Source organism: Peromyscus leucopus, chromosome 1, assembly GCF_004664715.2.
Source record: "Peromyscus leucopus breed LL Stock chromosome 1, UCI_PerLeu_2.1, whole genome shotgun sequence".
Classification (NCBI taxonomy): domain Eukaryota; kingdom Metazoa; phylum Chordata; class Mammalia; order Rodentia; family Cricetidae; genus Peromyscus; species Peromyscus leucopus.
Window position 1 is genome coordinate 540,842 of NC_051063.1, and position 10,337 is coordinate 551,178.

Sequence of the window (10,337 nt, forward strand, 5' to 3'; positions counted from 1 at the left end):
TCTCGTAAATTTAATTGGCTAACTCTCTTGTCCAGTGTATAAGCTCGGTGGTGAAGTATAAAATACTACTCGGCTCGGCTGATGAGCCTTCCTTCTGTGGTGTCCCTATCAGCCCCCTGGATATGTGGGTTCTTATTTGGCATTTCCTTCCTTATAAGGGACTGGGCAGACATCAACCTTTCGTCCATCTTTGTGCTTTGCGGTTTGGTTTTTTTTTTTTTTTTTTTTTTTGGTTAGCTATTTCTCAGGTTTCCTGTTTCTAAGAAGCTGGTGAGGGAGAAAGGGTAAAGAGGAGCCTGGCCTCATGAGCATGTTCACCTGCGCCTTTGGACAAACCAAAGCTGAATAAATCAGCTGGAACATGATTTTATATGGGTAGCTACGGATAAGACCTTATAGAGGAAACGCCTGACTTCCAATTTTGGCCAGTCTTCTGGAACATATTTTGAATTACTTGAAGGACAACATCTAAAACAAATAAGATAGCCCCTTTCAAGCCAGGGTGGAGTTGACAGGGAAGAATTCATTTTCATGCTACATAAAAGCACTTAGGATTCTGATACTGAGTCAGAGGCAAATTAACACCTGCCCTCTGCCTAATCTACTGATATTCCCAACACCTTTCTGGGAAGGGAGCCGGGCAGGCGCAGTTACTCACAAATCTAAAGGAATGTACAGTTTACAGCTCAAGAAAGATGAGCCCTTTAAGGAAGACATTCTGTAATATAGTTCTCTCCTTTATCTTGCTAGTGATAGTTAAAGCATGGCAGCCATATCTGCCTTAGAATGAGGCGGGACCATTGGGCCATTTCAATCACAATGGTAATAATGATGATAATAATTAATAATAATTTTCAGGAGGAGGCTGAGGAAGGAAGACCGCAAGTTTGAGAGAAGTTCCTGTCTCAAAGAAAAGAAAAGGTAAAATCAGAAGGAAGCAGACAGAGCACAATAGTTTTTTCCTTTTTTTCGTTTTGTTTTGTTTCTTGTTTTTTATCTCATGTAAACTGGTGCTTTGTCTGCATGTATGTCTGTGTGAGGGTGGAACTGGAGTTACAGTTTGTGTGGGCTGTGAGCTGCCTTGTGGGTGCTGGGAACCAAACTCAGGTCCAATGGAAGAGCAGCTAGTGCTCTTAACCACTGAACCATCTCTCCATTCTGACAGTAGTATTTTATTTGGGTTTTTTTTATACAATGTCTCACGTGGCACAGGTGGCTTTGAGCTCCTGGTACTCATAGCTTCACACACTAACACACACATACATACCTGTGCTTGGATTACAGGCATGAGACACCATGACTACTAAGCATGCTTGTGTTCATCAGCTCTCTCCATTTCGTGAACCACAGCCAGAAACCAGCAGAGGACTGGAATAAGCCTTGAGAGGGGAGCAGAAGTGGAGGGCGAAGAGTGGAAAGCAAGTCCCTAATCCAAAGTTATCATTTCATGGCTTAGAATGCCTTAAGCAGCCAAAAGCCCTGGGTGGTTTAGGAAAAACTGGGGCAATATCTTCTGTTGGGTGACCGGACTTGCAAAGACCGGTTGTTTTGAGGATTGGTTCTAGGCAATACTTCTCCACAAAGTTGATAACTAGTAGGTGATTCAGCTGTCTGTGAATGCCGAACCTCTACTGTTCAGAGAGAGATTTGGGGTGTATAACCCCATTTTACTCCTGCAGCCATGGAGGCTCATCTCTCCCTCAGGCACAGTATTTAACTATTTATTTGTTTGATCAGGCTGGCATTCAATGCGCTGTGTAGCCAAGGATGACCCTCCTGTTTCCACCTCAGATACTGGGGTCACAGGTGTCTGGCTTCCTCCGCAGGTAAGGATGACCTTGAATATCAACCAAGTGCAGAATTGTGCATTCAGGAACTTTCTGACTGGGGTATGGGGGTCTCAGTCTCTCCACCAACCACTACCTCTTATCTAGCACACTCCTGAGCGCCGGTCGTCCCCCCCCCCTCTTCTGATCATGTCCCTCCCTAAACCCAGCCTTCCTCCTTCCACATTAGGTCCCTTATTTGTCCAACTTCTCCTCCCTGCCTCCTTTGGTACCCACTATCTAGGAAGGATTCTTTCCTCTTATGGCATAGGCTATAGCTCAAGATTTAGGACAGGTTTCTATTGGGTGGAGGGTGAGACAGGGTCTCATGTAGCCCAGGCTGCCCTCAAACTTGTGGCAATCTTCCTGCCTCAGATTCCCAAGTGCTAGCTCCTTCTACCATGTCGGGCTCGGGGGTCGAACCCAAGTCCTCAGGCACGGCAGCAAGCATCTTCAGAAGCTAAGCCATCTTTCTAGCCCTTGTTTGTGTTTCATTTTATTGGAGAAAGACTGGCCTCCAACTCAATATATGGCCAAGGATGGCTGTGAACTTCTCATTCTCCTGCCTCCACTTCCCAAGGGCTAAGATGAAAGGCATGCGCCAGAATGCCCCATTTAAGCAGTGCTGGGGTGGAACCCAGGGCTTTGTGCTTGCTGGGCAAGCACTCCAACTAAGCCACGTCCCAGCCCCTGCACTTTTGATATATGATGTTTTCCAGCATCCTCCAGTTCTTCATTGTAAGCAGGAGAGTGAGGATGTCTTTTGGATGGTCTCTCACACGGCAGCCTCCGTCAGGGTTGGTGGCCTCACCACTGCGTCCTTTGCACTCAGCTGCAGTAATAGGACACAGAAGTCACAATAATAATAACAATGAGCCAATGATTATGACTCTAGGGACCCTGGGTATAAAGTAAAGTGTTGAAGGCAATGATTGGGGAGCAGGGAGTACGTGAAATGGCACAGGCATTACAGATGGCTATTGGCAATTCCTTAAAATTAAAAGTGGAATTATATGAAAAAGCCATGAGCAAGGTCTCAGAGAGCTGTTCAGATGTCTATGTTTATAGCTGAATTGTTCACAATATTTAAAAGGCAGCAGTAGCCCAGATGTCCATCGAGGGATGAATGGATAAACACAATGTGGAAATATCGTTCAGCCTTTAAAAGGAAGGCCATTTCTTCAAGCTGGGCGTAGTGGCGCTCATCTTTAATACCAGTACTTAGGAAGCAGAGGCAGGCAGATCTTTGTGAGTTTGAGGCCAGTCTGGTCTTGAGTTCCAGGACAGCCAGGGCTATATAGTCAGACCCTGTCTCTAAAAAAAAAAAAAAAAAAAAAAAAAAAAAAAAAAAAAAAATCCAAAAGACTAAAAATAGAAGGAAGGAAGGAAGGCCGTTCTGAGACATGCTATGATGTGAGTGAGCCTTGACATTATGCTAAATGTAACAAGCCAGTCAGTCACAAAGGCAAGCACTGTAGGTTTCAGAGAGGAGTCTACAGGACCTACCAGGCAAGGGCTCCAGATGTGCAAGGACAAGCATCTGGATAAATTAGGGGTTTTTAACCGTATTTAACACAGAGGTGGATTGGGTATTGGTTAACCCACTTCACTTTGGCAACCTCTTCACTCTCTATATACACCACCTAGTTAGTGCCCTGTAATCTCTTCCCTCCCCCGCCTCTGGGTACCAGAGATCAAACCTAGGGCCTCTCACGTGCTGTGGAGGGCTCTGCAACCAAGGTCACCCAAAAACCCCAATTTTTTTCCTTCCTTCCTTCCTTCCTTCCTTCCTTCCTTCCTTCCTTCCTTCCTTCCTTCCTTCCTTTCTTTCTTTCTTTCTTCTTCTTCTTCTCTTCCTCTTCTTCTTTTTTTTTTTTTAAATAAAAAAGAGTCTCATATTTATTGCCCAGGCTGCCCTTGAATTTCTGATTCCCCTGCCTCTGCCTCCCACATGCTGGGGTTGGAGGGCTCTGCTCCCGGTGCCGGTATCGAATATGTTCCTTAAGCCTTTGCAATAAGATTTACTTTTAGAGCCGGGCGGTGGTGATGCACGCTTTTAATCCCAGCACTCAGGAGGCAGAGCCAGGCGGATCTCTGTGAGTTTGAGGCCCGCCTGGTCTACAGAGTGATTTCCAGGACAGTGGAGGTTACTCAGAGAAACCATGTCTCAAAAAACAAAAAACACAAACAAACAAAAAATACCTTTTCAAAAGGGAACCTAGAGGTTGAATGCACTTAATCCTCCCAAACCAGACTTCCGGAGCTCTCAAGTGGGAAGTTTCATGGGAAGTATTTTATTATAACTGGGATAAAAGAACAATTGCAAACTGAATTGTGGTGTGGCTACACAAATATAGAAATGAGCTAGGAATCACCAAACTGTGTGCTTATGGCAAAAGGCATTTGATGATAACTTAACAGTGTGTAAAGCTTATCTGAGTGGTGTTATTTTAGACAGGGTTTTGCCATGTAGCCTTGGCTGGCCTGCTACCCACTATTTAGACCAGGCTGGCCCTGAATTCACAAAAATCCATCTATCTCTACCTCCCAGGTGCTAGAATTAAAGGTGTGTGACACCAGCCTGGTAACTGGTCTTAAACTCTTGATCCTTCTCTCTTAGCCTCCTGAGTGCCAAGAATACAGATGTGTGCCACCACGTTGGCATTAAATGAAGTATCTGTTTTGTTTTGCTTGTGTAGGGGTGTTTTGCCTCCGTGTGTGTGTGTGTGTGTGTGTGTGTGTGTGTGTGCATTGCTAGTGCACAGTGCTGGCAGAGGTCAGAAGAGAGTGTTGGATCCCCTGGGACTGAAGTTACAAACAGTTGAGAGCCATTGTGTGGGTGCTGAGGACCCAACACAGGTCCTCTGGAAGAGCAGCCCTCTAGACCTTTGTTTTGTTTTAAAACAGGATCTCATGTTACCCCAATTGGCTTTATACCCCCTGTGTAGCTGAGAGTAACTTTGAACTTCTGATTCTCCTGTCTCCGATCTTCAGGGCTAAGATTTCAGGTATGTACCACCATGCCTGCTTTTTATTCTGAGCTGAGGATCAAGCCCAGGACTTTGTGAAAGCTGGGTGAGCCTTTTACTGACTAAGCTGCATTCTCTCAGCTCTAAAGTATTTTTTTTTTCCAAGACAGAGTTTTTCTGTGTAGTTTTGGTGCCTGTCTGTAGACCAGGCTGGCCTCAAACTCACAGAAATCCACCTGCTCTGCCTCCCAAGTGCTGGGATTAGAGGCATGCACCACTGCCGCCCTAAAGTATTATTTTTATGGGAATGACTAAAAGTTAGGCATGGGGAAGGAGCTGGAGGTCCACCCTTCTCTGAGGGTCTCTACACAGTTAGCAATTGATAGAAAAGAGACAGTCTTTTCAGTTGGATGACCACAAGTGATTTCATCATGTGTCTGTAAAGGAATTCTCAGCTGTGTTCCAGTAAGCTCCCTAAAGAAGCTCACTAGGTCTCACACACATCTGCACAGTCGAGCGTGCAAGTGTACATACACATAAGAATGTAGTAGAGGAGAGGCTAATTTGGAAAAGGAAGGGAGGGAGAGATGGAGGTAAGGAGGGAGGGAAGGGACAAGAAAGGATAAAGAAGAATAAATACGATGGAAATATATAATGTACAGTGGGATAAGAGGCAGAGACAGGAGGGTCTGTGTGAGTTCAAGGCCAGCCTGGTCTACATAGTGAGTTCCAGATCAGCCAAGGCTACACAAGGAGACCCTACTATAAAAATAAATAAATGAATATATATATATATATATATATATATATATATATATATATATATAACATACATGTATGAAACCGTGATGAGACCCATTAATACATACTAATTTTAAAAACTTCTAAAAGAATCAGATGCAGTGACCCACAAATGTAATTCCAGTATTCAGGGAGGCAGAGGCAGACAGATGGCTGCAAGTCTATATACCAGGTTTTATCCCAGGTTTGCAGTAAGACCTTGTTTCAAAATTCTAGGACAAGAAGGACATAGTAGGACTTGCCTTTAATCCCAACACTCGGGAGGCAGAGGCAGGGGGATCTCTGTGAGTTCAAGGTCACCCTGGTCTACATAGTAAGTTCCAGATAGCCAGAGCTACATAATTGAGAGAACCTGTCTCAAAACAAAACAACAACAAAAATTCTAAAGAAAATAAAAAAGGAAGCCCCTAATATCAAGAATTGTAGTCTCCTGGGTTGGGCGTGGTGGCCCATACCTTTAATCCCAGCACTTAGGAAGCAGAAGCAGGCAGATCTCAGTGAGCTGAGGCCAGCCTGGTCTACACAGCAAGTTCCATGCCAGACAGTGCTGCATAGTGAGCAAAACAAACCCCACCCCACCAAAACAGCAACCAGAAGAAAAGTAGGCTGCACACAGGGAAGACTAAGCAGGAATTAGGCTGCTGTGAGCTCAAGGCCAGCCTGGGCTTCACGGAGAGTCCCTGTCTCAAATAAACAACCAAAAAGAGAAAGAAAATTTGAGAGCAGGAAGCACCTGAAGAAACTAAAAGGACCACAACTCTGTGTGCGCATGCGTGTTAGTCTGCATACACCATCTCAAGACCGACCCTTTAAATGTTGACCTGTCATTGTCAAAGTCTCCTTGCTGTGGGTGTCTGCCAGTCATGGTAGGAAGCACAGTTGACTGGCCCAGTGAGCACTGCTGCTTTAATTTGGGAGGTGTAAGGTCTGACTTTCAGGAACAGCCCTGGAGTCCCGAGGATTTGGTGTGTGCCCCAGATGGCCAGCTGAGAATCTGGAAGGCATTCCTTGACTCTGCAAGATTCAACAGTGGAGTTTAGCTCAGGACTCAGGCTGGTAACTTAGTGGGAATGCATTACTATGGGGCCAGATGCCTGGTTTTCCAAGTGTCCTGGCACGGGCCCCCCCTGTTGGAATGATTTAGGGCTGCCAAGTTGGCTAATTGCAAAGGGCACCCCTTCATGGCCTCCCTCCCCCAATCTCTGCTTGCTACCATGTCATCAATTCCAAATCACTACCGAACAGTTTTAGCTGCACTGAGTCTTTGCGGCTGACACATGGAGGTCTGTAATTGTGTTAGGCTGGGAGGTGGCTCTGCAGGTGAAGTGTCTCCCATGCGAGCGTGAGGACCTCCAGATCACCAACATCCATGTGAGAAACTGAGTACAATGGCCCATGCCTGTTACCCTGGTGCTGAGACGGTAGAGGGGAGGATCCTTGGGGCTCACTGCTCAGCCAGCCTGCTGCACTCCAGGTTCAGTGAGAGACTCTGTCTAAAAAGTAAAGTGGAGGCGGATCTCTGTGAGTTCGAGGCCAGCCTGGTCTACAGAGCGAGATCCAGGACAGCCAGAGCTACACAGAGAAAAGAAAAAGAAAAAGGAGATGAACTAGGAATGAAAAGCCTGTTCCTCAGGCTCATTTGTCACCCATCATTGATGAGCCCAGGCTAGCCCCATGCACATGCTCTCTAGGTCTGTCACAGGCTAAATTCACCTCAGTAGTTCCTGCAGGAAAGAGTAGTTTTGCCCTCTTCTGAAGCAAGGTTTGAGAAGTCTGGTGACTACAGGATATAGTAAGCAGAAGCAATCAAAGGCTCTTATCTTTCCCTTTATTTCTTTTTTGTTGTCGTTTTTTTGTTTTTCAAAACAAAAATTCACTCTGTAGATTACACTGGCCTTGAACCCAGAAATCTGCCTCCACCTGCTTCTGCCTCCCTAGTGCTGGGATTAAATGTGTGTGACACCACTGCCTGGCCTATTAATTTTTAAATTAGTATGCAGAACTGGGCATGGAGGTACACGACTTTAATCCAGCATTTGGGAAGCAGAGGTAGGTGGATTTCTGTGAGTTCCTGGCCAACCTGCTACATCAGGAGGTCCAGGCCACCCCTGGTTACACAGAGAAACCTTGTCTCAAACAAGAAAAAAAGGAGGAGGAGGAGGAGGAGGAGGAAGAGGAGGAAAGTTAGTATGCAAAATACTGTGTCTCACTGTGTGGTGTTTTCATGGCTATGAAGTGACCTAATCTTTTCGAGAAGGCTCCTACCTTTCTTGGCTAACTTAAATGTTAGCCTCTGACTCTGCCTGCCTTACACTCTCAGTGAAAAGATCTGAGTAACACGCCTGCCTCCCCTGCAGATTAGGAAAAGAGACCCTTTGGAATTTGGCCTATTCCTCTGCCTGCGAAAACAGCGGCCCTTTTTCTTTTCATTAAGCCAAATCTTTGTAGATGTGCTCTAGAACAATTTTTTTCCTTGCCTGAGTGGACCTATGATTTCTTTTAACAGTAAATAGCCATGTTCCTAAGGCTCAGTCTCAAGCTTGGCTTTCTTTCCTTAATGCCTAGTAGAAAGAACCCTGGTGATATAGAGATTCACAGCCCTTAAGAGGTCTGCCCCCCACCACCACCCCCATCCTGCAGTATTCCCTTTGTGGGATCTTTCGCAAGACCAGACCTTCTGAGCCATGTGGATTCAAGCCATATGGATCATCCCCCAAAACATGCTTATCAGGCGGGTCATGGATTGTGTAACTGCCCAAGAGAGAAATGTATAGATTTTCAAAAATAAGTTGAAGGTTCAACTGATCAAAGTTTTGGTGTGCAAATGTTTTCATTTGTCTCTCCACTTAGGCAACTCCGTCTTCTTCTGAAATGTTTTGGAAATGATCTCTACAAACTTTGTCAAAAGATTTTTTTTTCTTTTCTCTCTTTTTTGGAGTTATCTATGAGGCACCAATGTTACCCAAACCCCAAAGAGGCACCTTCCCTCTACTACAAACTTTGCCTTTAAAAAATAGCAGTAGGGAGATGTTTCTGTGGTTGCCCAAGTTCCTGTCATTATAACATAGGGCAAAGTGTGGAAACCCAGAATGCTCCAGCATTCACTCCTAAGGGTCTACCTGTCTTTACAGTATAAATTGTAATTGAGTATAAACTTGTCAGAGAACCCTGTCGGACACACAAGATTTGGGACAGTTCCAGCCCCACAATTAAGAATGTTAATTGGTATGAAAAGAAAAGGACCCCCATTGTTCACATGGCCGTCCATAAACACCCAAGAGGAACTTGTGCTGGGGAAGAGAGGCCATCACCAGCCATGAAAGGGAATATAAAATGTCCTCTCCTTTGTTTGGATGTGTGGAGAGATTTTTAACCCCCTCCACCCCCACCCTAGACTGGCAAGCAAACAAATGATTAGGTCCTTGTTTGGGGAAGGCTAACAAAGGAGAGGGGACCCACGTGGACAGGAGACCCAAAGCCCAGCAGGAAAGGAAGAGAAGGGCTGAAGAAATGGGGGTGTGGGGGGACACAAATGTAGGGGTGATAAAAGGAGAGGGTGGAGGAACAGAGACAGAATAATAACAAGAAAGTACTCACTGCCTTCAGCCCCAGGGAGGGGTGTGTGTGTGTGTGTGTGTGTGTGTGTGTGTGTGTGTGTGTGTCTGTGTGTGTGTCCTTCAGCCCCAGGGAGGGGTGTGTGTGTGTGTGTGTGTGTGTGTGTGTGTCCTAGCCCTGGGGATTGAACTTGGAGACTTGAATATTCTCGTAAAGTGCTCTTCCACTGAGGTATATCCACATCCCTCCTTTTCTTCTTTTTTTTCCTTTTAGTTTTCATTTTTGAGACCTGGTTTCTCCTGTGTAGCCCTGGCTGTCCTGGAACTAGCTTTGTAGACCAGGCTGGCCTCCAACTCAAAGAGATCAGTCTACCTCTGCCTCCTGAGTGTAACTAGGCTCCCAGCCTTTGTCTTAATTCCCCTTCCTTTCTTTTAAAGAATGTTATACATGGCTTTTAAATTACATGTTTATGTACTTATTTTGTGATTTAAAAAAATAATTGTGGGTCTGAACGTGTGTCTGTGAGTGAGGAGTATGTGCATGTGAGTGTGTGCACCATGTGTGTGCAGCCTCGGGGGGTGCTGGGAGCGGAACCTGAATCCTGCAAGCATGTGCTATAGATGCTCACAGACTTGTTTGACACCAGACTGTGGCTGTCAGCCACGTCAGCCAGACGAAGATGAGGAGACACAGCCAGGACTTCAGTTCTGGGGACCCTTCCGACACCCTTCTGGTCTCCTCAAGCAACAGGCACACTGGGCCATGAGAGAGACACGTGGTGCGCATACATCATGCGCATATGTACATACAGGCGAACCTTGCACACAGATAAAACAGAATGACTCCTATAAAATAGTGCTGCTTCTTTTTCAACCCTATTTCGAGCCAGGCCTTCCCTGTGTCGAGCGCATTCTTCCACTGAGCTGTGTCTCCGGCCCTCCATCACTTCAGATGTCAGCTCACTGGCAGGTTGCTAAATGGTACCTTAGACACTTCAACAGGTAAAGGACACTCAAAGGCTGGTGTGGTGTGGTGCCTGCCTGTAATCTCAGTACTTGGGAAGCAGAGGCAGGAGGCCAGCATTATCTATGTAGGCAGTTCCAAGTCAGTTGGGGCTAAATAGTGAGACCCTGCCTCTCAAAAAACAAAACAAAACAAAACAAAAATGAATAAAAAAGCAAAAAAA